The sequence below is a fragment of the Microcebus murinus genome, chromosome 7 (genome assembly GCF_040939455.1).
Source record: "Microcebus murinus isolate Inina chromosome 7, M.murinus_Inina_mat1.0, whole genome shotgun sequence".
NCBI lineage: Eukaryota > Metazoa > Chordata > Mammalia > Primates > Cheirogaleidae > Microcebus > Microcebus murinus.
The window spans coordinates 56,829,248-56,856,943 of NC_134110.1; the positions used below are offsets into that span (position 1 = coordinate 56,829,248).

The 27,696-nt window shown below is 35.9% G+C and overlaps 1 protein-coding gene across 3 annotated transcripts in view; it reads right to left on the reverse strand.

Annotated features, from left to right (window-relative positions):
- OXR1 (oxidation resistance 1) overlaps window positions 1–27,696 on the reverse strand; it is a 438,511-nt gene that overhangs the window by 146,653 nt on the left and 264,162 nt on the right. The window contains exon 1 of one of the 3 annotated variants that reach the window (XM_012784250.3): window positions 7,962–8,753. The exons of the other annotated variants lie outside the window; for them this stretch is intronic. The gene's annotated coding sequence lies outside the window, so the exon portion shown is untranslated. Of the gene's footprint in view, window positions 1–7,961; window positions 8,754–27,696 lie in introns of those variants that run through there. 3 annotated transcript variants of the gene reach the window in all.

A 27,696-nucleotide genomic window follows, 5' to 3' on the forward strand; every position in this document is an offset into this window, starting at 1 on the left:
GGAGGATATTTTCAACTAAAAAAAAAGGAAATCAGAAAGATTAAAACCCAAAGCACCCTTATTGCTGGGAAGAAAGCCAAGGAACAAAGCAGGGCCTTACGTTGAGAAAGATGAGAGTTGGTCTTCACATTTTCTAAAAAAGAGGTATCAAAAGAAATCTATTACTGACCACACGACGTGACATTCTAGGCTTTGTAAGGATCAAGCTAAAGACAGTGATTTAGTTAGCTGCAGATTAAATCTTGCTTCTGATGGGTCACATTAAGAAGAAAAGCACAGGGAGATTTTGATGGCATGACACGTGATTTAGGGAGGTATTGTCCCATTGTCAGATGAGTTTTGGAGTGGTATGCCCAGCTCTGGGAGCCACCCCGGAAAAGGAACGTTGAAAAACCAAAGGACATCATAACATCACCAGGCTATAGGCTCTGGTGCAAAGAGCTAGAGACCCAGGAGTGTTAGGCTGCCCAAAGAGAAAGCCCAGCTGGGACATAAGTTACCAAATTTTGTCCTGCACTCTGTTTTCCTTTCAACATCCAGAGTGAGACATGGCCACTGTTAGTCTTCCTGCATGCTCCTTTAATACAATCATGTATTTTTGTCTTTTTTTCCTGTATTTTTATATTCCAAACTGACTTCCACCTTTGGGCCTCTGTGCTTGTTCTTGTCTTGGATCTTTAAAAGCTTGGCTGCTTCTCTTCGTTCCAGGGAAGCCTGCCCTAAAAACTTCTAGAGTCAGAAGTGGTTTTGTTTCAAACGTTGGTTCCACCACTTAGGAGAATTCTGGCCTTGCCTTAGTGTCTGTAAAGTGAAATAGACTTGGGAGCTGCTGTGAAGATCAAATGAAACAAATCATGGAAAGCACTTTGGACCATGCCTTTATTTTTATGTTCTCATAGTGCTCCAGAGATATTTATCATTACTACTATTTAATGCATCTACCATCCTCTTAAATTATTTATTGATATTTTTAATTTATTGCCTATTTACTCACACAAGAATATGAGTTCTATCAGTGTAGAGATCTTGATTTTCACTTTCCCATCTAGAGTCTAAGTAGGAACACAATAAATAAAAATTTGTTGGCTTTTCATTTAATAGGGAAGAAGCAATACGGTAAATCAGGAAGAAGTTACTTTTCGGTAGTCCAATTCTGAATCTTCCACCATCCACGTCACCGTGGTCACTTTCAGGGCTTCAGTTTCCTTCTCAGTATAATTCTATATCTGGGTTACAGACCTGAGTTAATTTTATAAAGGTACTTGTGAAGAAGGAAAATGATGTATTGGGCAGCAGGGGGCAGCAGTGTGTCGAAAATGCAGCTGCAGCTTGAACACCAGGTGTCCTCATTTCCCATTGTGTGAACTACCTTGTGCTTAAATTTCCCTTTAAGCCGTTACATCTTGTGAGATAAAGAAATAACTGATGTCTTCAGAGAAATCAAAGTGTAAATTGCCATTTCTTTCTGTAAAATGGGGTTTTCAATTCAAAGCTCAATGAAAACTCATTCTGGGCTTCTGATTTTACCCACGTGGGAAGCAGTCATGGGACCCCCAAGAATTGGGTGGATTGTTGGTAGTGGCTGTAGTAGTTCTAATTCCCAGCTGCATTCTATTTACTAGTTGTGTGACCTTGGGACTGTTGAGAATAAGTACCAAAAGGTAATTTATCTGTAATTATACATTTTAATTCTCAGGCCAATGCTATGATGAGTTAGATATTAAAACACCAAATAGAGATTAAGTAATCTGCCTAAAATTATGCAACTGAAATATACATGCCCTGATAGGAAGTTTATAACTATTATGCCATATTATAAGACATTGATTGGTTTTAGATGAGGAATTATATGTATTTCTTGCAAATAAATGAAAACAAAGAACCAAGGAACATTTTCCTTCTTGCTTGAAGGATTAGATCATTAAATAAGAGGTTCAGTGTTCAGTTAACCCAATATCTGGAAGTCCCATTAAAGATAACTCAAGATAGTTTGGGAGTACTTTGAAATAGACTGAAGTTCCATACCATCATTCTGCTTTCTTTTTGTTTTATTTTGTTTATACTTAGAATAGGATTCAGCTGGCCTTACATTCATGGGCCTATCATTCTGAGCAATTCCTTATCTAAATCTCTCTCAGGCATTGTGGTACCATTTTCCCCCCTTATCTCAGCCCAAAAATAATAGTTATACTTTACAGTCCAAATATTAGTGTATCCATCTAGATACCAACACGAAAGGGAAAACATTCAGGAAAGGGATACAGAGAGGTTTCTAGAAGAGGAGGGGAAGAAAAGCCAGGTTGTGTAGTTTATCTAGGCACATCAGGGCCACATGTGTGTATACACGTCAAACAGAACCCAGCTGATGATTATGAATCCATCTATTTGGACTGCTCCGAGAAATGTAGCCTATCATTTGAGAACATTCTTTATTCACATTACATCTTAGAGAGCAACTATAATTAAGATTCCTTTGTATTTTCAAATATAACTCTATTGTCATGACAAGCAAGCTTTGGGAGATATTTATGAGTGTCAAGTTCAAATGGACCTTTAGTGCTGCCTGGCATTTGCACTACACTTTCCTAGCTCATTCACTCTGCCACTCCCCTAGAAGGTAATTTCATACCATTTTTTCCCCTAAACCCCCCAAAAACTCTTCCTCCATTCTTATTCTCCATTGATGATCTTGGTTCTCAATTTGCTGAAAAAAGTGAAGCTTTCAGAGAAGAACTTCCACAGCCTCCCAGTACCTCATTCACCCACCTACCAGCATCTGCGCCCACTGACTCACCCTTCTCATGTGCTCCTATTTTAAGCTAATTTAGCCCCATCCTCTCTCACCTATTCAAAAACAACCCTTCTGAAACTCTCTGCTCTCTTCTACATTGTCAGATTTCTCCCTCTCTACTGGATTGCTCTCATCCACATAAAAATACACTGTTATTTTTTCCATCTTAATTAAGCCCTCTCTTGACCCAATTTACTCCCATGGATGAGCACTCTCTCCTACTGCTTCTCTTTACAGCAAATCTCCTGGAAATTCTCTATATTCGCCATTTCTAAGTCCTTCCTTCCTATGTTATCTCCTGAGTCCACTCCAGTTGGGCTTGAAGACCCACCACTGCACTGAAGTACTCTTGTTAAAGTCACAATGACCTCCTCCTGGGTAAAACCAACTATCAGTTCTCACTCAATACATTGATCTTTACCTCCTTCTGCACCTGCTTTCCTCACTGGCTCCCAGGACATCATGGGTATCTTGGCTTCCTCCTCCACTGGCTGCTTCTCCTCAGCTTGTTTTCCAACTCCACTTCTTCCCAGGCCTCAGTGCCTGGTCATCCATCTATGCTTCCTCCCTTTGTGAGCTTATCCATGGTTTTTGTTATCATCTATAAATTGAAGACTCCTAAATCAATATTTCTAACACAGATTTTCTCCCAACCTCCAGATTTATATAGCCAACCATCTTATTCTATATCTCCATTTGGAGACCTAGCTGAGACCTGAAATTTAAGGTATTCAGAAATAAACTCCTAAATTCTCTGCAAACTTGCACACTTTCACAATGTAAGTCAGATCTTGTCAATTCTTTGCTCAAAATCACTAACCACTTCTCATTTCACTCTGAGTAAGAGCTATATATATAGTCCTGTAATTCAGAGTAAAGTCTTTTAAGATATCTTCTCAATGGCACCCATTAACTCTCCACACTCATCTCCCATTTATTCTTCCCTTGTTTACTTCATTCTAGCCACTCTTACCTGGATGTTTCTGAAATATGTAAAGCAAGCTCCTGCCTCAAGGCCTCACTTTCCTTCTTCTTGGGAATCTGTTTCCCCAGGTACCTGCACTGCTAACTTCTTTCCTTAAGTCTTTGCTCATCTTTGCCATCTTCTCAATGAGGAAAATGGTGGCACACCCCCTCTCTGGCACTCCTGATCTCCTTTCCCTGGCTTGACATTGTCTTTACTCCACAGCACCTATTAACTAATTTACTGTCCAATTTACTTATTTACTATGTTCATGTTTATTTTTACTTTTTCTGCCTCCCTCTGCTGATATGTAAGCTTCATACAGAATTGAACTGAATTATTATGGCTTGTAGAATGGTGGATAATAAAATGATGTACAGTTAAAAAAAAAAAGAGTACTGAATTCAATCAGGCAGAAAAGATAAAATTCAATCTGGGTAATGGATACATAACTTAGTTAATCAGTTTGAACAAAAGTTGCCTGAGGTGACAGGGGAAAAAAACGAATAAAGGAACATGAGATGTATGATTAGGATGTAAGAAAACGAGAAGGCTTATAAAATCCCATTAAAAGAAGGGACTTGGCTGGCTAACTTGTCACTGGATATATTTTTCTTAGAAGTAGCACTGAGAAGCCCTATTCTAGAATTACCATCCACAGCCTAAAACTATGGTCACAATTGCTGCAGTGGACTGGAGATGATGAGAACAGTCTCCTCAGTTGAATGAGTAACTTTTAATCCCAGGAAAGTATGCCACAAAAAGTGCAGAGATGATGAAGAAATGAATAGAGTTCTAGTTGGGTTTATAGAGACATAATGGATTTCCTACTCAACATGATAATTTGTTTTGTCCCTTTAGAGGCTTAGTTCTAATTTTTATCAAAGTTCCGCATGAAATAAAGAAGCAAATGGCTATTTCTCCTGGTCTTATACACTAAAGCAATCCTCTGCCCCCTTCCTTTTCCCTACTCCTCAGAGCCAAACACTTTGAACTCTTTTCATCTGACCTGCTCCAGCCTGAACTGTTCTCATCTGGGACAGCTGTCTTATTACAATAGCCCTTCAAGGGAGTCCCTTCACTTCTTCCTTACAGAGATCTCATGTTTCCTGGATTCCATATTTTTTCTCTTTCTTGTTTATTTTCTTATATTTGTGGAGTGCCTAAACATGGGAGGGAATTTTTTAAAATATGCATATATGAAAATGGTTTTATTCTACTCTCAAATTTGATTTATAATTTTAGTGAAACTCTAAATTTGCCACTAGAATTTTTAAGTAATACTCCATTATTTTCTAGCTTCTAAGGTTGCCTTACAGAAGTTCTATGTCATTCTGATTCTTGATCTGTTGAATGAATATGTCCTCCTGAAGATTTAAACTTTTTTTTTTGTCACCAGTTTTCCAAACTTTCATGACAATATGCCTAGGTGTGAGTCTGTTTTTATTCATTGTTCTTGGTACTGGGCTTTTTCAATTTGGAAACTGATGTCCCTCAGTTCTGGGAAATTTTCTCACATTATTTCTTTGATATTGATAATATTTCATTATTATCTTTCTTTTCTCCTGTATTTTTTTCTCTGCTTTTTCTGAAACTCCTGTTTGGATGATGGAGTACTGTGATTGGTTCTCTAATTGCCCTGTTTTTCCATCTTATTTTCATCCCTTTATCCTATTTTCCTAACTTCAGGAAGATCTCCTTCAAAACTTTCAATGAGTTTTTCATTTATGCAATTATATCTACATCCCTTTTTGTATCACCTTATTTTGGTTTCATGGATACAATATATTTTATCTTTTTGAGATTACTAAGAATGTTTTTAGAAGGTTTTTCTTCCCAAATATTTTCTGTTTCTCCTAATTTTCTGTGATTTTGGTTTGGTCGATATACTCACATTGGAAACTTCCCTCGGTAGTTTTCCTATTTAAGAGCGAGGCACTAAAAAGGCAGATTGGAAGTGAGGTTTGTTGAGTGAAGTCTTTACTGTAAGATGTTCAGGTTGAGCTGCTTCCTAACAGAATTCTTAATGTCAGTAACTTTAGGTCTTTTCTCCTGGGACAATCTACTTTTAAAAAAGATATTTCAGTCCCACGTTTATTCCTACTTTCTGAAATACCCATCATCACCCACTGCTAGCCTTAACTTTCTCGGGTCTGCTAAGCCATTTCCTTTTCAATTTCCAAAATTTTATTGCTGTTATCTCCTCTTCTCTTTTTGGTCTTTTTGGCCTATATCTCCTTAAGAAAATCCTTTTATTGTTATTTCAGCTGAGGACAGAAAAGAAACAGATTTTAATGGCTGCATTTAATCTTCCATCTTTTACTGGAAATCTTGCTTCCAGTCCTGATTTTAGGATGTTTGAAATACTTAGGAGAAACTAATTTACTACATTTATAGGTTTGATTTATTAGTTTACAGGGGTTGTTTAAGTGTTTAGCAGGGATTGGCTTATTTCATTTTAAGTCTGCCCCACAAGGCATTTAAAGTGTTTGTTAAAAATTGTATCAATTTGTAAATATAGTTTGAAGTGTTTAAAGAAGTTTAATTAGGTTTGGAAATGGAAGTAAATTTCGGGGGAATTTAATCTGTTAAATTTATGAGTTAATGGAATGAAGTGACTATATATTTACAAAAAAATACCTAGACTTATAAATTGTGCTTAAACCTTAAGGAAAAGCTACACTATCTAATTAATATCCAGTTTATAAAAATTATGTATTTAAACACAAATAACTTTAGTCTTTTTCACAGAAGACAAACCTCTCCAAACAAGTAAAAAAACTAATAGATGGGAATAAATTAGATATAGTGTAACTATATTATGCCACAGAAATGGAGAAGCTATGGAGGAAATGGAACTTTGTTCCAGTTTTGGCTGAGGTCCCCAAGGCTCAAAACTGAAGTGGGTGCCAAATATATCCATATCTTAAAAGTGATGCTAAGAGATTGTAATTTTGGTTCGGTCTATCACATCACTAAAAGATATATAACAATTGGTAAAGAAGATGCTTCTCCAAAATCTGATTATGTTTTACACAGTAATCTCTTCACACAATAAGCCTAATAGTCAAGTGATAAGCAGTTTTAGAAAATAACTACAACAAGACAACAGGAAACATTCTGTTGCTTCATACTTTTTTTTTTTACTTCTTTATAAAATGTGTTTTCCCTCTAACTTCATTATTATTAATCTTCACTCATAAATTCAATAAGGAATTTGCCTCTTTAACATTAGAAAAGGCTAAGTTAAAACATTTTAGAAGATCATCTATTTTTATTTAATGCTGTCCATTGTGGAATCCTACCACTAGGAAGAAATAATTATTAACTCTACAATGGTAGACTCATTGTTGCTTTATTCATCATGCTAGCTAACTGGAACAGAGCATAAATATGGGAAGAAAAACCTTGTTGTTCCTAGTTTTGCTATTTTTAGCTGCCATACAGAACAACGGCTCGTTCCTAGTTTACTGTTAACTCTTACTTCTATACTTCTACATAACCTTGTTTTACCTAATAGATCTTTGCTATTTTTATTTCTCTACAAGCAAATTATCCTGGGTTTTGACCAATGTTTGTCTTTCTATACATACTTGACCATTAAACATATCTATCATCAGTCTTGCTGTCTTTTTAAATCTATTATAAATTATAAATTTTATAAAAGCCTTAGAAAATTTACCCGTCACTGGCTAGAAAAGGATAATCTTAGGATTTTTTTGCCCATACTAGCAATTCTTTAGAGAATCTCAATATTGCTGTCTCATACTAAATAATGTGATATTATATTAAATGTATTATAATATCTCTTATTCATCTTTTTCATGTTTATAATAAAAGGATATTTTCTTCTATAAGTTTATACTAATGAAATGGGAAATGGAAGCCAAAAATAATCAAACAATATTAACAAACAAAAATAAGACAAATATTTAAAAATATTTTTAAAACTTACCACAGAATCAAAATATTATAGATAACATCCATACTAATATTGTTTTACTTAAAGCCAAAGGTTGGCAATTTCTGATACTCCACAGAAGGGCCACTATACAAATAACCAAATCTATTGTTATTTGCATAATATTCTACTATTTGGTTAATTTTTAGGCTTTAGCAGCAGGATTCTGCTTTACTCAACAAATGAATGGCATTTCAAGCAAATGAAAAATAAAAAAGTAGAAAAGCATGATTTCAGAAACTTACTTCTCAGGTTCTTGAATATTGGGCATATTTCCCTGGGATTCAGCTTTCTGTAGCAGTGGGTTGTCAAGTTCTCTTTCAAACATTCTTGCTATTTCACTGGGTTTATTTCCTTCCCAAGTTCTCAATCTCTAAGTACAGGCTGTCTTTGAATAGCACCATTTTTCTCCATCTTTAGCAGACTGTTGAAGTGAGAAGTCTACACCTTCCCACTTGTCTCCCTCTGACTAATGTTAAGATTTCAGTGCTAGGTAAGACAGTGGTAGCCAAAAGAATGAAGGAACAAATATGCGTTTTGGGTTCAAAAGAGCAAGTTATTCATTTACTCAAGGAATGTTCAGGAAAATATTTAGCTTCTGAAGTTAAACACGTTTAGAGGGCTGGAGAATATTTAAATATGTTGGTCTTGTATTCTTCCTCATAAAATATTACCTTAAATCATGTTATATTTTCTGAAATAAAAATATATTGCTTCATCAAAAAGATATACAAAAAAGAATGTTTTACAGGCAATAACAAGTGTTCATGAGAATGTGGAGAAATTGGAACTGTCATGCATGGTTGCTGGGATGTAAAATGATGCAACCACTATGGAAAAAAGTATGGAGGTTCCTCAGAAAATTAAAATAGAAATGACATAGAATCCAGCAATCCCACTTCTGGGTATATTTTCAAAAGAATTGAAGGCGGAGTCTCTAGAAAACAGTGCACACCTATGTTCATAGCAGCACTATTCACTATTCCAGTTGATTCACGTAGAATCAACTTAAATGTTCACCAATGGATGAACAGCTACACAAAATGTGGTATATAGGGCTGTCCAGAAAGTATCCAGCCATGTAACTATTCTTGTTATGTTAACAATGGCTGGATACTTTCCAGACAGCCCTCTTATGTACAATGGAATATTATTCAGCCTTAAAAAGGAATGAAATCCTGTGACATGCTACCACATGGATGGACCTTGAGAACATTTTGCTTTGTAAAATAAGCCAGTCACAAAAAGATAATTACTATATGATTCCACTTCTACGAGGTATCTAGTAGTCAAATTCATAGAATCAAGATGTAGCCTGGTGGCTACCAAGGTTTGTGGGGGAGGGGAAAAAGAGTTGTGACTATTAAGTTAGTGGGTACAGAGTTTCAGATTTGCAAAATGAAAAAGCTCTGGAGATCTGTTTTACAGTGATGCGAATATGCTTCACACTGCTGAACTGTACACTTAAATATGGTTAAGACGGTTAAAAAAAGATATAATGCTTTAATGGATACTTATTTATTCTCTGCCTAGAGTTCTGTGCATTTAAACTCACAGCTGCCAGTCGATCACACACAGGAAGATGACGCTGGCCATCAGTCTGTTTTCCAATCTACAATCATGAGTCATGATTTTATGCAGCTGGCTGGAAGTGTGTGGTCAATCAGAATGCATGTGCTTCTGCTGAGAGCCGGGATGACAACAGTCTTTGGGCTGCTGCCATGAACCCAGTGAAACTTTTTCGAGTTTCAACCAATCATTACTACCCCAAACTTCGCTGAATTGAAAAACTGAACAGATTGTGAAGACTCAATTATATAAAATCATATAGATATAGCATAGTGATAAAAAATAGGGGATCAGAACTCAGCCTGAGTTTAAACCTTGCTCCCCTACTTAGCTAGTGTGTGACTTTGCACAAGTTACTTAACCTCTCTAAGCTTTAAGCTTTCTTTTCTTTATATTAATATATGTATAGTGAAAGAATAATAATGACCCCGTGGAGTTCCCATTTACATCAGATAAAGCATGTAAGTGCTTATGCCCTGCTTGCCACGAAATAAACAATCTTGGCTATCATTATCATAATTTTGGGAGGAGTATCTGAAATTAGAGATTTTCTTCTCAATATTCTGGGTGGGTGAACAAGAACTACTTTAGTGAGTTTCTAAAAACAGGTTTTATAAGCCTTTTGTTTTTGTAGACTATTTGTTTCTTTCAAATATTTCATTTTTACCACTGTTCCCTTCAAATTCTGTGACATCCTATAAAGTAGCAAGAAAGTTGTGACATCACACTGAAAAAAAACACTACATTTTGAGTAATAGTATGAAGGACTAGATATGCTGCCGACCACTTAGTATGTTATGTGGACACATGTGTAAAATTTACATGTTTGGGTCAGTCTCCTAATGCATACAATTAATTTTCTGTAATTACCTTGAAAGAAAGTTCAATGTCATCAATTGTAATGCTGTTTAGGGAAAAACTCTGTCAACCTTAACTCTATACAAATGTAAACAGTAAGTACTTTAGAGTTATTTGATAATTAAAATGTAAATTAGATTAAAATTAAACATATTTATATACATATATACACACACATAGTATTAGAAACTTTTCATTATAGAGTCATTGTATAAGGGCAAAAAGTGAAAGCCAATCACATGCAAATGTGCCACCATGGGTGCAAATGTCTCATTTTGGGGGATCTATGCATGTATGACTCATACGTGGAGCTAAAGTGCCAACACAGCTAGACCGTTAATTGCCTGATCCAGCAACTTAGCTTGAGAACAGGCTGTTCTAAGATCTCTGTACTGGTCACTGTTTCTTCCAGGTTCCTTCAATCTTTGAACCTTTCAAACAGAGACTGAAATAAGATTCCAAAACTATTTTATTAATGGTGATCTTTCTCCCTTTTTCATTTATGGAAACAGATGCAACATTAAACATTAAACTTCCCTTTGTTAAAGGGAAGTTAGGCCAACTCAAAAACCCTCCCATAATGATCCATAAGTCAGGAAAATAGTCATTTAGGCATGACATTCGATTTTAGGTATTAACAAATTTATCAAACACCATGATTGAGAGATAATAAAAACACTGGCTAACATCTGAGTATTTTTTATGTGCCGGACACCTCTAAGAAATTTACTTACTATTTAACTTAATATTTACAATCATTTTGAGGCAGGTACGTGACATTCACATTATAGTTAAGAAAACAGAGACAGAGAGAGGTAAAGAAACTTGCCTAATGTCACACAACTAGTAAATGGTTGAACCAAGATTTGAATCTGAGTCCAGAGCTAGCAATCCCAGCCATGAGGCTTTACAATGTCCTTCCCGGATTACCCATAGATAATCAGACATGCAGAAACAGCCACCCACTCTCCCACTTTGGCCTATTCTTTCCTGCTCATTTTATTTATCTAGAAATAGCTAGCTCATACATGAGGCAGACTTGTGAAGCAGAAGGTCAGAGCTAATCTCAGGTAAAATGAAAGAACAAGTAGAAGAACCAGAAGTTTAAGGCAAATCAGAAATGAGTTTCTAGTATCAAAGAACAACAGGGAGGAAGGGATGGGTTTCAAGTGGTCACTATGTAACCAACCATAGCTGTAAATACAGAATTACAACAAAAAACAAGCAGTAAGCCAGAAATGTGGCCCAAGGCAAGCCAGAAAACCAGAGTCCATTCAAAAATCCTAGAGTCAAAATAGTCATGGCTAGAGACAGGCCAACAAGGAGCGAGCTATGAGAGGTCAGTTCAAGTCATCAATAAGAAAGGTGGCCTTTATTTCAGGAAGGTTTGATGTATTTTCATCATAGGCAAAAAAAAAAAATGTGATAATTGTCTAGGTGGTAACTAAGGTTAAAGGTGCCATTATAGTAGTGGGTGAATTCAAATGGTGGCAGGAACAGGGTAGAGAGCAAATTAGAAGACTGGACTACCTTGTTGATAAGAGCAATGCAAACATCATGTAAAAACCTCTGAGCTGATGAATATGTAACCAGCTATACCAAGTATTTTGCTAGCTAATGAATTTAGTACTCAGAGGCTAGAACTCAGATGCAAGTGGGACAAAGAAATTAATCCATTTTACAAATTAAGAATTGATGTGTTTTACAACCTCATTAAAAAAGTTGTTTTCTTCATCTTCCTGTCACATTTTTACAATTGCACACACAGACACACACACATACTACTTAGTAAATTCTTAATTTCTTGAAATGTTGATAAAGAAGATATGCTGTGCACAAGAATTTACTATGATGTGTATCCTTGAACCATACGGAACTACAAATATTCTAGATATTAACTCATTTCTTTGAAAAGTTCAGGTAGCTTCTATAAGAGTTGCCATATATGTATCCACATTAACTTATACATGGAAATGTTAACTGGTAAGAAAAATATCTTATCTACCCAAGTGTTCTGCTTTAGGAAATTATGCTGTAACAATGTAGCCAGGAGACGAAATGGAATATATAGAATAGTTAGGCATAAAGTTGATAGCACTAAGTTATCACAAAGGTAGCAATTGCAGGAAGTAGCTGCTAACTCAAGGGCTGGGGAACAAATGGAAATGGTTGAAATTATTGAAACACTGAAGCTTATAGAATGGAACCTGTATAGAGCTGCAGATAAAATATAGAACACACAGTTAAAGATGCAATATTGGGAACGTGCTTATACAAAATGATTATTCATTGTTTACTGAAATTTAATTTTAACTAGGTGTCCTGTATTTTTATTTGTGAAACGTGACACCCTCAGCTCTGTGAGGCCGTAACCCAGACCTCTACACAGGGGCACCTGCCAGCTAATGCTGGCGTCTCTGAAGAGGAGGTGTAATGGAGCTGGTTATGCAAAACCGCAAACTGGATTCAGTAGTTGCTACTGGAATGAACCCTAGCTGCCAAAGCGAGAAAGGATAGCTGGAGAGACACTCATAGGAACCGCAAGCAGACATGAAGAACTGAGTTCTTGCTCCCTGTTCCAGCCTTGCAGTGTTCCTCTGGCGCCTCCTATTGGCAGAGCCTAGCAGGTAGCTGCTGGCAAAGCAGAAACTTAGAATGCAGGGACTCAGCCCCAGGGTCACAAGGCTGAACAGAGAAGGATGGCTTGGATCTGAGAGCCAGTAACTTAAAAACTGGTACGTGTAGAAATATGTTCAATGTAATTTATTATTTAACAAATTAAATCATATAATTTAATTGTTCATGTTATTAGTTTAAAAAATCTGCAAATGATTATTTTCAAGCCATTATTAAAGGAAATATCTCATACATTTCATATTTTTCTGGAAAATACTATGAATTCTTCTAAGTGAAAGTAGTTAAAAGTTACTACCCCAAAATACAAATAAAGAAATCCAATGAAGAAACGCTACAAAAACAATTTGTACATTCTACTCCAATATTCAAGATGAGTGTTTATGAAAACTTTTTAAATACTTTTTAAATTAAAATTATTGAGATTTTACTGGCCTGAAATGTAATTTTAATTTGTAAAGAGTTTGCAATATTATTTATATATCATGAACACTCTTTCTAAATATACAATGATGTTGGACTTACTGAATTTAATAATGTTCTTCCTAATATCATCATGGATGATTAGTCATTATGATCATTACTTTATGGAACAAATAATTTAATAGCATCCAAGAGATATCTTCAATAGACTATTACCTAAATAATGATTTTTAAAATCATCCCTAATTTTATGTTTTGTGTCTCTGATGATTTCCATTTTATATATTACATATATTGCATATATATTTTTACCCTGCATAAATATCTCAAAAACATACTGATTATAACTTTCCCAGGTCTTCTACAATAGAGCCTATGGACCCAAATTTGATTTTTTTCTTGATTAACTGTACTTATAATAATAAGCACAAATTATTAAATAATTCTATATGTTAATAATATACACAAAATAATTTATATTCTTAAAATTTCCAGAATATTACCAAAAAATAACAAATTTAATTCTCTTTATTAAAGTAATACATATACATTTTAGAAAGTTTAGAAAACACAGAAAAAAACAGAAGAAAAAGAATCAAACTATCCCTAAGAAAATCATAGTTAATATTTCAGTGCATTTACTCCAAAAATGACTCTTTTCAATTTTTAAAGTCGTGTGAAATTTGTGATCCACTTCTATCTGCAAAGTTATATCCATCTTTCCCGTTACAGCAAAGAGTATTTTTCTGTGATGTTAAAACTCCTTGTAAAAATATTGCATAAGGACTTCTTAATACTTTTGAATAGATGAGCCATAATTTAGTTAAATGCTATTATTATAAAAAATCACTATTACAAAACATAATTTGGGGTTTTATATGTGTATGTATTATAAACATTTCCATCTCCTCTTTGTCAGTCTCTCAGCTATCATTATTTGTTTTTAATGTGACCACTACTCTTTTCTATTTGCTGTTTTTAATCTACCATGTACTTGAAATCATATAATCAGTTGTGTTTTATCTAAGTTCAGAGTTAATGTGCTTTGAAATGAGAATTTGAAGTCTTTCCTAAGAGAAAACTGCATGAGTTTTGGCACATAAATGAGTGTCATTTATTTTAGTAATTCCATGCCCACTCTTTATTTATTTTTTAAATATATTCTTCCAGATTTTTGGCTGAATCAAGGTGGTTGGTGTTATTATTAATAAATCAATAATATGTCATTAAATGTAGTTGTCATTAAATGAGATATCTACTTTCACTTTGTACCTGCTTTGGTGCCTAATAGAGTCAAGCCCAAGTGTTTATATTTGCATTAAAATAAGGAATGAGTAAATGATAAAAATATTATAATTTAATGTAGATATGAAAACCCTGGTACATGTGAAACCATACTCAAGCTCAGCAGTCATCAAGGGTCGTTCAATGTCCTTTTTCCCATTATTAACTAAGCTAAGCTTATTTAATTATTATAATACCAGTTAGGGTGATGTGAAAGAGACTAGTAGAACTAGTAGGAGAAATTTTCACAACCCTTTGTAGAAAGTGATTTAGCAACATAGACCAAGAGCCTTTAAAATTTTCCTACCCTTTGACTCAATTTCACTTTTAAGACTCTACTGTAATCATTCAAAATGCAGATAAAAATTTGTGCACAAAGATGTTGATAGTAGCATTATTACTAACAAAGACTGGAAACTCTAAGCATCTAATCAGTAACACATTGAAAAATTCTGGAACTTCTACAGGTTAAATTAATACAAAGATAAAAGTTAATATTTAGAATCATATTTTAATTATGTGAGAAAAATGTATATTATCAGATTAAATCCCATTATGTAAATAAAAAGAAAAGTCACATGGAGAAAAGCCATTAAAAAAACACACCAAACTCTCAATGGTTATCTCTGGGTAAGGGAATTATGGCCAATTGTTATCTTCTTTATATTTTTCCATTATTTCCCAAACTTTAAAAAACATGTGTTCAAAAAAATCAGAAGAGTATGTGTTATAAATTTTTTAAATGCTGTAATCTTGAACCCACGGTAAACTGCAGTAGAAACAAACACAGCAATCTTATATTCTGTCCATGATAGTTTATATTGTTGTCTATAATTATATAAGTTGTCTAACTTGCTATACTTATTGGGAGAACTGGACAGATTCCCCTTAGCTTTAGTGGATAGGAAGTTTAGGAGCTACTTTTCTCAGAGGCTCTGTGCCAGAGTCTGCCAGTTTTCTCCCTAATATCTGTACTTATCTTCTTCTCCAGAGACACAGGGTTTAACTGGGCCCATGGCTGTCCAGTAAAAGATCTTACATCTCAGACTTTCTTGGCTCTAGGTGTGCCCATGTGATTAGTTCTTGGCCAATGAGAAATGACAGAAGTGGTGTGGCAATGTTGAAATCATGTTCCTATTAGGAAAGTTCTCTGCTTGTTTTTCCTTTTCCCCTTTTTTCATTGGCTGAAATGCAGAAGTTGGAATGGGTACTAAAGAAGCCTTTTCATACCAAGAGATGGGAGCTGAATACTAAGGATGCCAGAGGAAGTAGAAGGAGTCTTTAACCTTGACACAAGAAAACCTGCCCAGGAGGTTACTTATCCTCAGACTGTTGTGTGGGACAAAAATAAACCCTTTTGACCTTTATTATAGCAGCCAAATTAGTATCCTATTACTGCTTCTATCTGGCAGCAGCAGCTGGATTGAGTTGATTACTCTTAGAAGATTAGTTCACCATTAATTACCCCAAAACTAAAATCACTATATTTAGTAGCCATTCCTCAACATTTAAATAGCTAATCTTAAATAACCCATTCTATAGGCCAATTAATATAGCTATTTGAGAGTGGAGAGTGCTACGCTACTTGAAACCAGATGTCCCAGAAGTCATCTAAGGTTCTTCTAACAGTGAATGCCTTCTCCTTTTTTTTTCTTTTTCAAATTAAAAATCACTCATTAGATGCCATATGGCTCAGACTCAATTGATGGAGAAGAGTCAAAAAATTTATTTATTGGGAGAATTTTGAAAGTACTTTCAGGTCACATGGCTTCCTACACCAGTGTTTAAATAAGGATTTGGTTCTCAACTATGTTCAATACAATCTTGGGCACTTCAAATTGAACATCTTAAGCATAAAGAAAACTTCCTTTATTTAATAACTTAAAATGCTGTATTATAATCTCTTCTTAGAAAACTAAACCATGAAGTAACAGCAATAGAATACTGCTCAAGCATTTAAAATGGCTTTATTTTAAGGACTAATGGATATACTAGTCATTTATTCTAGATTTTCCAAATCATGTCTCCCATTAAATGATAGCATCAGAAAACAAAATATGCATATAACAGTATTTGACCAGTGTTTCTGAGTTTATTTAGCAGAATCATTACTAAATATAGTGTCTCTGTTTTCTTGACATTCCATTCAATAAACTTTTCCTTGAATTTAATTTCTGAAAGTATAAGATAAAGTATAAGATTATTCTGGGTGTGCCTTGTGTGTGTGTGTGTGTGTGTGTGTGTGTGTGTGTCCCCAGGGTTCTTGATGAGATTGACATTTGAATTCATGCACTGAGTAAAGCAGATAAATTACCCTTCTTAATGTGGATAGACCTCATCCTATAAATTGAGGACCTGAATAGAACAAAAAATCTGAATAAGAGGTCCCTTTACCTGTCTGCTTAAGCTGGGACAATAATCTTTTCTGGCCTCAGGCTTGGACTGAAACATCCACTTTTCTTGGCTCTGCAGACTAATGACTTTGGACTAGAACTCACACCATCCCACACCTTAGGACTCGGAATAGAACTGTACATGGCTCTCCAAGGACTCCAGCTTGCTGACTGCAGATCCTGGAAGTCCTCAGCCTCTACAGTTGTATTAGTCAATTCCTTATAATAAATCTGTTCACACACACACACACACACACACACACACACACACACAACTATGTCCTGTTTCTATGGAGCACCCTGACTCACACAGATTTTGGTAATTAGGGGGGCTGCTGTAACAGGTACCTAAACATGTGCAAGTGGTTCTGGAACTGAGTAATGGTTAGAGGCTGAAAGAATTTTGAGGTGCATAGCAGAAATACAGATGTGAAGGGTAATTCTGGTAATATCTCAGACAGAAATGAAGAAAATGTTATTAGAAACTAGAGGAAAGTCATTTCTTGTTATGCAGAGGCTAAGAACATGGATGAAATTGTGTCCTAGTGTTTTGTGAAAGGTAGAACTTGCATGTGAAGAAACTGGATATTTAGCAGAGGAGATTTCCAAGCAAATTATTGAAGATGTGGTTTGGGTCCTCCTTACTGCTTATAGCAAGATGTGAGGAGAGAGACGAATTGAAGAAGAAATTGTTCAGCAAGGAAGAAACAAGAACTTGGAAGATTTGGGAACTCCTAAGGCTATCCATATTGCAAAGAATGAGAAAGCTTGTTCTGAAGAGAACAGTAAAGATGTGGCCTAACAACCACTTGATAAAGGGATCATGAGTTTGAACCAGGATTTAACCAGCCATCCCAGTGGAAGCCAGGAATAGAAATGGGATTATACCAGCAAGGCACAGCCAGTTTGAACTTAAGGGATAGAGGTTTGGTAAAATAAAGGAGGGCTCTCAGACATCTTGGAGTCTGCAGGACAGAACCATAGAGCTATTTGGCTATGACCATGCATTGTTCTTCAAGAAAAGAGAAGGATGACAGGGAAGGTGAGATCATCAGGGCTGCTGCTCCCATCACGGGCGCAGGGGAAAGGGCTGTTTCCTACTTGGTTTCAGAAAACAGCGCCACTGCAGAGAGCCACGGGGGCAGCAATCTCAGGCCAAGTGGGCAGGGTCACCCCTCCAAGTCACTGGGGTGACACTGCATCCCCCGTAGGCATGGAGGGCACAGCATCAAACCAAAGAAGATTATTCTGGAGCCATAAGATCTACTGGTATTTGCCTTGTTAAGTTTTGGATTCTTTTGGGACCCATCACCCCTTCCTTTCCTATTTTTCCCTTTTGTAATGGGAATGTTCCATCCTGTGCCTGTCCACCATTGTATTTTGGGAGCACATACCTTGTCTGGTTTCACAGGTTCACAGAGGGAGAGCAATTTTGCCTCAGGATGAATTCTACTTTGAGTCTCACCCATATCTCACCCTTATGATTCAGATCAGTAGTTCCCAACCTTTTTGGCACCAGGGACTGGTTTCATGGAAAACAATTTTTCCATAGACTGAGGGGGGATAGGTGGGGTGTTGTGGGTTGGGGGGAAGTGGTACAGAGCTCAGGTGCTGATATGCAGCCCACTTCCTAACAGGCCATGGACTGGTACTGGGCTATGGCCCAGGGGTTTGGGATCGCAGATTTAGATGATGTCTAGATGAAAATTTTGACTATAGAGTTTATGTTGGAATGAGTTAATTAATACTTCTGTAGCTATAGGGATGGAATAAATGTAATTTTACATACAAGAAGGACACGAATTTTGAGGGGAAAGAGGCAGAATGCTGTGGATTGAATTGTGTTTTTCCCTACCTCCAGTTCCTATGTTGAAGCCCTAAATCTCAGTGTGGTGATATTGAGAAAAGGAGGATTTGGGAGACAATTAGGTTTAGATGAGGTCATGAGGGTCAAGCCCTCATGATGGGCACTAGAGAGATACCAGAGAACTTGCTCTCTGTCTATTTTCCTATCATGTGAGAACACAAGTGAGAAGCAGCTGTCTACAAGCCAGAAAAAGAGCTTTCACCAGAACCCGACCATTACTGCATCCTGACCTCTGCATCTCAGACTTTTCAATGTGAGAAAATAAATTTCTCTTGTTTAATCCATCAGTCTGTGGTGTTTTGGTATAGCAGCCTGAACTGACTAATGCAAAACCCATTTAGTTGCTCCTCCTCTGGTGGATGTCTGCCTTTTGGCCACGTAGCATGTATTCCTCCTACTCTTTGTCACAGCACTCCCATTCTTTTACCAGTTCCGCCCCTCTCCAGTGCATCCCAAGTGCTTCATGGATAGCTGGCTTGACCTCCAAATTAAAAGTAGAACCTATGAATCAAACCTAAGCTAACTTGCATAACCCCATACTCCAGCTGCATTATCAGGATAGGATGGGCAAGTACTCTGAGGTGATTCATTTAGGTCAAAATTCAGGATATTTGAGAGTAAAAAACCTGTGCTCTTCTTTGCTGAATGTGAATGAGGTGACATGTATGAGATTCAAGTTCTCAACTGTTCACAATAGAGTGTTAGCTTCTTTAAATTGGACATCTCAATCATGAAGAAACTGGAATGTGAACAAGATAACCATCATGGGACCATAGGCAGGAAGCCCACACAGTACGGAGTTAGCACAAAAGAAGCAGAGTCAAGAAAAGATAGAGATTGAGCCCATCCTTCAAAGCGAGGTATCACAAGGATGGAAAAACATGTACCACATGTACTCGCCATCAAACTGGTGCTAATTAATCAATACTAAGGTGCTCACATGGTAGTAATACTCACTGGGTGCCAATCAGATAGGGGTGTGGGAGGTAAACCCACAGCTAATGGAAACAGGGTACACTGTATAGGCAGAAGGACATGCTTGTAGCCCTGGCTTGAGCGAGGCAAATGCATTTCATGTAACTAAAATAGTTGCACCCCCATAATATCCTGAATTAAAAAAAGAAAGGAAGAAAGACAGTGTGAAAAAGGGTCCTTCTCACATCATTTCAGTAAATAGAACAATTCTCACCTCAAGTCAGCTTCCCTCTGTATTTCAGTCACATATACCCATGAATTCCTTTTATCATTTAAATCAATTTCAGACAGAATTTTTCTATTATTTGTAACCAAAATTATCCTGATAGAGCTAGCAAGAAACTGAGACACATTCAGAGCTTAAACCCAACACTAATTTCATCTCACATTTCTGATAACATCAATCACTTTTCTTAAAGGTGGTGCTTGGTTTTTTTAAACTTAATCATACCATTTTACAGTTAATTTCATAAACCTCTGCAGAATTTCCTTGTATTACATGGGAATGTGATGAAAAAGAAACCCATGTTATTCTCTGCCTACTTTGATTCGGGCTTCAATGGCTATTGTATTTAATTCTCAAAACCGAGAAGGTAGGGTTTCCATTAATAGATATGAAGAAGGAGGCTCAAGAAAGATGACACCCAAAGTTACACAGCAGTTAATCCAGCTGCTGGCACTTGAATTTATAAAGCTCAAGCTTCTTCTGTTTTATCAGACTGCTTTAGACGACGAACAAATTTCAAACAGATAAAAGCAAGTCCATGGAGATACTTAATATGTGAGTCTTTGAAACTTTGGCCATGCCCTGCTTTGCTAAAATTGTAAAACATTTTAAGAATCAAAATTATGTTTTGGAAAAAATGAGAATTTCCCTGACCATTTTGAGATAACCTCAATGTCTCCAAAATAAGGCAGATATCAGTGGGTCTTAAAAAGCGAAAAAACAGGACTATGCTAATTTGAACAGTCTGACTGACAACTAGTATCCACACTGCTCCCTTGGTCTTTATCCTCAGTAGGCACCGCATGCCTCAAATGATCCTTTATCAAAGACCTATTTTCAGGTTTCTTCCAGAGGTGGGGAAGCTGGGGCCTTCTATTTTAATAAAATCCTTTTATTTTTATTAATACATTTTTGTTCATCTTTTATATTTTTATTTTATTTTTAAAACAAAGCTGTTAAATTTGGATTCAGTCAAAAGGCTGTGCTTAAGGACCTGGAAGGCCGCCTTGGCCTTAAGGCCACAGGTTCCCACCCCTGCCCCATGTATCTCTATTGTTAAACACGATTCTTGGCCATTCTTCTGCTTTCCTACTGCAATTCCTCCTTTGATTTTTTTTGGAAGCTTTCTTTTCCATAATAAGCTTCTTCCCCTGCAGGTGGAGGCCTGTCTTTTTGCTTACTTTTATATCATCTCTCTCTAGTATGCATCAAAGTTCAAGTTTCCCAGTTTTTTTCCCTCTCAACATCCTGTTTATCTCTGTCTTTTTTAAATTCTCAATTCCCTCGCCTCTCAACCTCTACACTCTCACTCAGCCTTCTTCCTAACTGCTCATGTTGGCTACTTCGTAAATAGCAAAATCATGTCTAAAGCTCTTGGTAATCATTAACTGATCATATCAAATTGAGCTCTATGCAATGCAGAAAACACAAAGCAATGGGCTCTGGACTTCCAGGACTATGTATTCCAGAATATATTCCAGGGAGAAAAGTCTTAAGTCTGGAGACACAGACACAATGGAAGCAGCATTAATTATTTTCCTGAATGTCAAAGTCAGAGAATGCAAGGATGCACCACTGGATATTATCAGATTTATTGTTCACATAAGAGTGGATGATAAAAATGTGAGCAAGAATCACCGCCAGAGGTCAAACTCGGATCAAACCATCAAAGCCGCACCATGACTGCGCTGACAAGAACATAGTAGCTGTGAAAATTATATAAGAGCACATTCAGCTGCAATGAGTTCTAGTTATTACAATGCATTTGCACTAGAGATATAAATAATAATCTATTTACCTTAGAAAAACAGCTCCCACACAGACATTTCACATTTGATTCCATAATCAGAGAATATTATACAGGCTACAAATATTTCACAAGGTTTTATGGTGTTTCTGGATTTCACAATAGTTTAGGGTTCATTTAAGTGGGCACTGTCAAACTACCCAAATGTGAAATATTATTTACTGAAAATTATTTTGATATAGAATGGTAGGATGTCAAAGTGAGAGTATTGATGTGAATGTCAATGGAACATTTATAGGAACTTTCCTGTCATTTCTCCTAAATTAACCAACTTAGTAAAACAAGAATTTTCTTTGCATTGTTTCAGCAAGACTGCATCCTTGCTGGGTTTTAGGATTTGTATCTAAAAAAAGAGATTGTAATGATATCTTGGGCTATAATGTAGCATGCAAAATGGATAGTCTTGCCACTCAATCCTTAGTATGCAATGACTTGCTCTATGAACTGGTTTTTAATGTTTTTCAACATAATACCTATATCTGTGCAAGTGCAGTGTAATGGTCAATCTCTGTTGACTGGATTGTAAATGGACATACTCTTTCGAAGAGAAATTTGGCAATATGTAATAATTGCCTAAATTGTGAGTAGATTATTTGAATTTACTTTTAACAATTTGTCCTAACAAAATCATTGAGGAAAAAAATGCACAAGGACATAGGTTTATTTTCAGGGGTGTTGATTAAAACACCATTATAGGAAAATGAACAAACAGAAAACCTGACAAATCCAATAACAGAGTATCAATTAAAGTATGATTATATCTATGCTGTAGAATATTGTATAATCATTGAAAATGAAGTGGTAGAACTGCATTATTGACACAAAAGATATATAGGATATACTAGATTAAAAGGAGTATTAACCACTTCGGTACAAGTGTCGACTATAGTCAACAGCCACAGATTAACGTGCACAGCGACTTTAGCCGACAGCCGTGATGTGACTTTTCTAATTTTTCATTTATCAAAATAAAATTATAAACATTTAAAAATAACGTAATGAAAACATACATGTATATGTTACCTATTCTGATTTACATTACAAGTAAAGCTGCCTGTAAAGTAAAACAAGCTTTCAGTGCTTTAAAGCTTTCCTCATCACACAAGAGCAAAATGGATCCGTCATCAATGCACAGCACAAACTATCATGCTGACTATGAGTGCCAGCTGTGGGCAAGGTTTTGTGGCCAGTGAGCGCTGAACCAAAGTGCTTAATATTAAGTAGGTACTCTGTGATCAGCATTTCTAGCTGCTAGAGCAATAGCAGTGAACAAGACAAAGCACCCTCAAGCCTTTGCAGAGCACATATTCTGATGCTCACATAAGAACTAAATAATATTAATTGGTTTTGTAAATGTGTTACATATATGTAACATGTGTGACACATGTTAACATATGTAAAACATATGTGTAATATATGTATTTACATGTAGTTAGAATATGTGGCAAGTTATATAAAGTAGCCCTCTTTAGAGGGTGTGTTTATGTATAATTTATTATATTTCCTTATATTTTCTGGTATTTTATATAATGAACAGAGAATCATGTCACTTTTAATTTAAAAACTGGGATATGCAATAGGAAAAAATAATGAAAAATTGTTGAAAGGGAGCAATGAGAAAAAGTTTTCTGTCATCCAGAAAGCATGCCTCTTTCTCATGATTCAGATATATTTAATTTACAAAAGTAAGGCCAATATAGACCTCAATGACAAGAAGAAAAAGAAATCTCAGAGAAGGCAACTGTTTTCAATAGATGCCATCATTTCTTTTTACTAAGACAACTCAGGAGGAAAAAATTGTTTTTTTAGGCTTTATCTGATGTGGTTCCCATCTATATTTTATTATCCTTCTAGTACATTCTCCAGAGTAATATTTTCTGAAGGGACCAAGAGGCCAGAAGATTTCATAGAAAAGCAGATTTGAGACTTCTAAAATGATGCAAGATAAGAAAAGGAATATAATTTATCGAGGACCTGATAAATGAAGGATTCTATACTTGGAGTTTTAAATATTTCCTTATTTTTTTATCATAATCTCATGAGGTTGGTGTTCTCCATTTTTTACACATAAAGAAGCTTAGAAAAAGGTATCCTGTTTATGTTCACACATAAACAAGTTCACACATTTATAAGTTCACAGGTAAAAAAGTGAAGAAACAAGATTAAAATTCATATCTGGGACCAAAATCAGTCCTCCTTTCCATACTTGGTTGGCAGGTCAGAAGAAAACAAGATATAACAAAGTCTTTGACCTAAAAAGTCATAGAAAAAGCTATCTTGTTAGCTTAGAAAAAGATCAGAAAAAGGTATCTTGTTTATGTTCACACAGGTAAAAAGTGAAGAAACAAGATTAAAATTCATATCTGGGACCAAAATCAGTCCTCCTTTCCATACTTGGTTGGCAGGTCAGAAGAAAACAAGATATAACAATGTCATTGACCTGAAAGTCATAGAATTTTAGATCAGAAAAGGATCTTATATATCATGTATTTCAATTTCCTCATATTATAGATGGGAACACACAGACTCTGGGAGGCCAAGAAACTTTTCCAGGGTCATATTCCCCCAGTATTGGAGAGAAATAATCATAACGTCATAATTTGAATCATGAAGCTATAATTCTACTTTTTTAGGCAATTGTCCAGTAGGTAAATTGTTCTGTTGGTAAAATATTCAATGAAAAAATATCATCCACATAGACAGCTTCATGCACTGAATTCCATTTATATTTTATTTGAAGATATTCTTAATTTATTAACAGACTAGAATGAAGAGCTACAGAAAATTATTTTTAAAAATTACCTAGTTTTCATTTACCCTTATCAATTCTTCCTTTATAGTTTGTGTCCTGAAAGGAAGCATAAGAGACACAGCTTTCAAATTATACAATATATTTACTATTTTGACACACCAATGTGAGCTTCCAAATGTTTGCCATTTTAATAGCATTTGTATTTGGTATTATAATACATTTTGGCAAGGCAACTCCAGAGAAGTAACTCCTTATTTGAGTAATTATCTGGCCATCTGCTCATAGAAAACAATGTAAACAGATGAGGCTAAAAAATGGATTTGAACTCGTTCCTTGATGAGGTAAGCACAAAACAAAAGCCATGGCATTAAACTAAATATCTCTCCTTTTTCAGGCAGCATCTGTACAAAGCATACCATACTGATAAAATTACAGACCATCTGGTGAAATGATGAGTAATCTTTTTAAAACCTGGGAACCTACCTGAAGTGTTTGGTTCACCTGTTTTGAATCTAAATAAATTCAACATCCCAGAAACCTCTATATACATAGCAAACATTTATAAAAAAAACAAAGTTCTTTTCTTGCCTCTTCTCTCTGCACCCAATGAGACACAGAAAGTGTGAAAACAAAATAATTTCATGAGAGGTAAGGCAAATAAATTCTTAAGTCAAGTCTGTTGTAGCATAGGGAATAAAAATGAGATGTAGAGTGGTTTGATCAGAGGGTCATGGCCCCTCTTGTCACCTACTTGTCATGGGACCTAGAGAGTATCCTGTGACTTCAGGGTAATCTGGAGCCCAAGTCTATCAGGCAAATGCTCCTGCTCAGCAAATGGGACTTCCAGGACATGCAGATGCTTCTGGAAAGTGTCTACAGGTTATCACTGTCAAGGTTCAGGACAGGAACTACCTCTGGATGCCTGCTTTGATCAATCTTGGCCAGCTTTATACAACTCCCAGAGAAGTAAAATGAGTAAGTTGGGAGTTTCAGTGCTATAAAGACAGACTTAAGGGCGGAGTTATATATATTAAAAAAAAAAAAAAAAAAAAAAAAACTGCAGAGGAAAAACCCTAACCAGTTTATGGGGCAGAAATCTGTAACCAGTGGAAATCTCAAACTTGTCTTAGCAAGCTAACGTGGTTAGTGCCCTTTTACAACTGCATTTCCTAAACACAGTGAATAGTAGGTAGCCAATGGTTTTCCCACTTTAGTACTACTAAGAATCATTTGTTTAAAATACAGATTCTTTGTCTCCAGCCCAGAGATTCTGGTTTTCTCCATATTACCTCTAGTTTCATGTTTCTCCATGTTTTTAACCCATGATGCTTTTTGAAATGGTGTGTGTTTCTCTTTCTACTTTAAGAACTGTATGTTTGTGCAAATTTCTGCTAACTTTTATTTTCTGTTATAAAATATGTTTTTTATTTCCTTGGTTCTGCTTGACAAATCTGTTATAACTGTTATATAATTGTTATAATATTGAAATACTGAATATGTTTTTTCAAACTACGCACCTACTGTGGTCTGAATGTTTGTTTCTCTTTCACAGCAAAATTTTGTTAGATTTTGACAAAATTCATATGTAGAATCTAGTCTTAAATGTTGGTATTAACAGAATGGACCTTTGGACGTTGACTAGGTTATGAGGTTCTGCACTAATGAATGGGTGTAGGGCCCTTATAAAAGAGTCCCAAGGGCACTAGCTACCTCTCCCACCATGTGAGGACACAGTAAGAAGACACCATCTATGAAGCAGTCAGAGTCCTCAACAGATAATAAATCTGCTAGTACCTTGATCTCAGACTTACCAGGCTCCAGAACTATGAGAAATTAATTTCTGTTATTTATAAATTACCCAGACTATGGTATTATGGAGACTAAGACAGAAACTGGTACCAAAGAAGAGGGGTGATGTTATAACAAATAGCTAAAAATGTGGAAGTGGCTCTGGAACTAGGTAATAGATAAAATCTAGAAGAATTTTTAGGTACATTGCCATGAAAGAAACCTTAAGGATGATCCAGTGAAGCTCACAAGAAGAGGAGAGCTGTAGAGAAAACCTCAATCTTCTAACAGATTACCGAAGTGGCCGTTATCAGAATGCTGTAAGAAATATGGTCAGTGAGTACCATTCTCATGAGTTATTAAATGGAATCAAGGAACATGTTGTTGGAAACTGAAAGAAAGGCCATCCTAGTTTTAAAGTGAAAAACACCTTGGCTGAATTGTGTGTATGTTCTAGTGTTTCATGGAAGGTAGAACTTCTAAGTGATTAAACAGGATACTCGGAAGAAGAAATATTTAAGCAAAGTGTTCAAGGTGCAGCATGACTTCTCCTGACTGCTTATAGTAAAATGCAAGAAAAGAAAAATGAATTAAAGATATTAATAGGATTTATAATCTAAGGGAAGCACACTTACATATTTTGAAAATTCTCAGCCTGAAATGCCATCCCTGCCACCTTTTCTCCAATTGAGAATTGTTGCTCTATTCCTAAGAAGTATTTCTATCACTTGTGTTTGTTCTTGATGTGAGCTTATTGGAATTTGGGGCAGGTAGAATGGAGAGACAGATGGATGTAAGCAGGATCGTTGGTGTGAAGATGTAGAGAATATAAGTGCTAACTGAAGAGTGAAGAATACTGATACTAAGATACCAAGAGACTTGGGACAACCTGGACAGGATGATAATTATAGAGCAATATGAATGGGACAGCGCTAACAGTCAACCAGTGTGTATGAGAAATACTTTTGTACTGGCTAATATATAGCTGCTGCCTCAGTCCCCCAGATGGCCTCTCCCTTGTTGTCCAGGCTCCTCAATTTGGCCCCTCAGACCACCTGATGATATAAAAACTAAAGGTCTGACAGTCACCTGGCGGGGGGCATGCCGGCTGGTAATTCCATACTGCAGGCAGACTGCACTTGATTGGGTCAAGCTTCTGCCAAACTGGTTGCTAAATACTTTGAATATTATCCCTGAATAGGGGTAAAATATATAAATATTCATAAAAACTTATTATTTTGATTGAACCAACCACATGAGGGAGCCCAGATGAGACCTGAAGAATCACCCGGCTAAGATAAACCTACATTGCTAGTTCAAAGTATTGTGAACTTGATGAGAAATTGTTGTTTCAATCATTGTCACTGGATTTTAGGGTGAATTCTCACACAGCAATAGGCAACT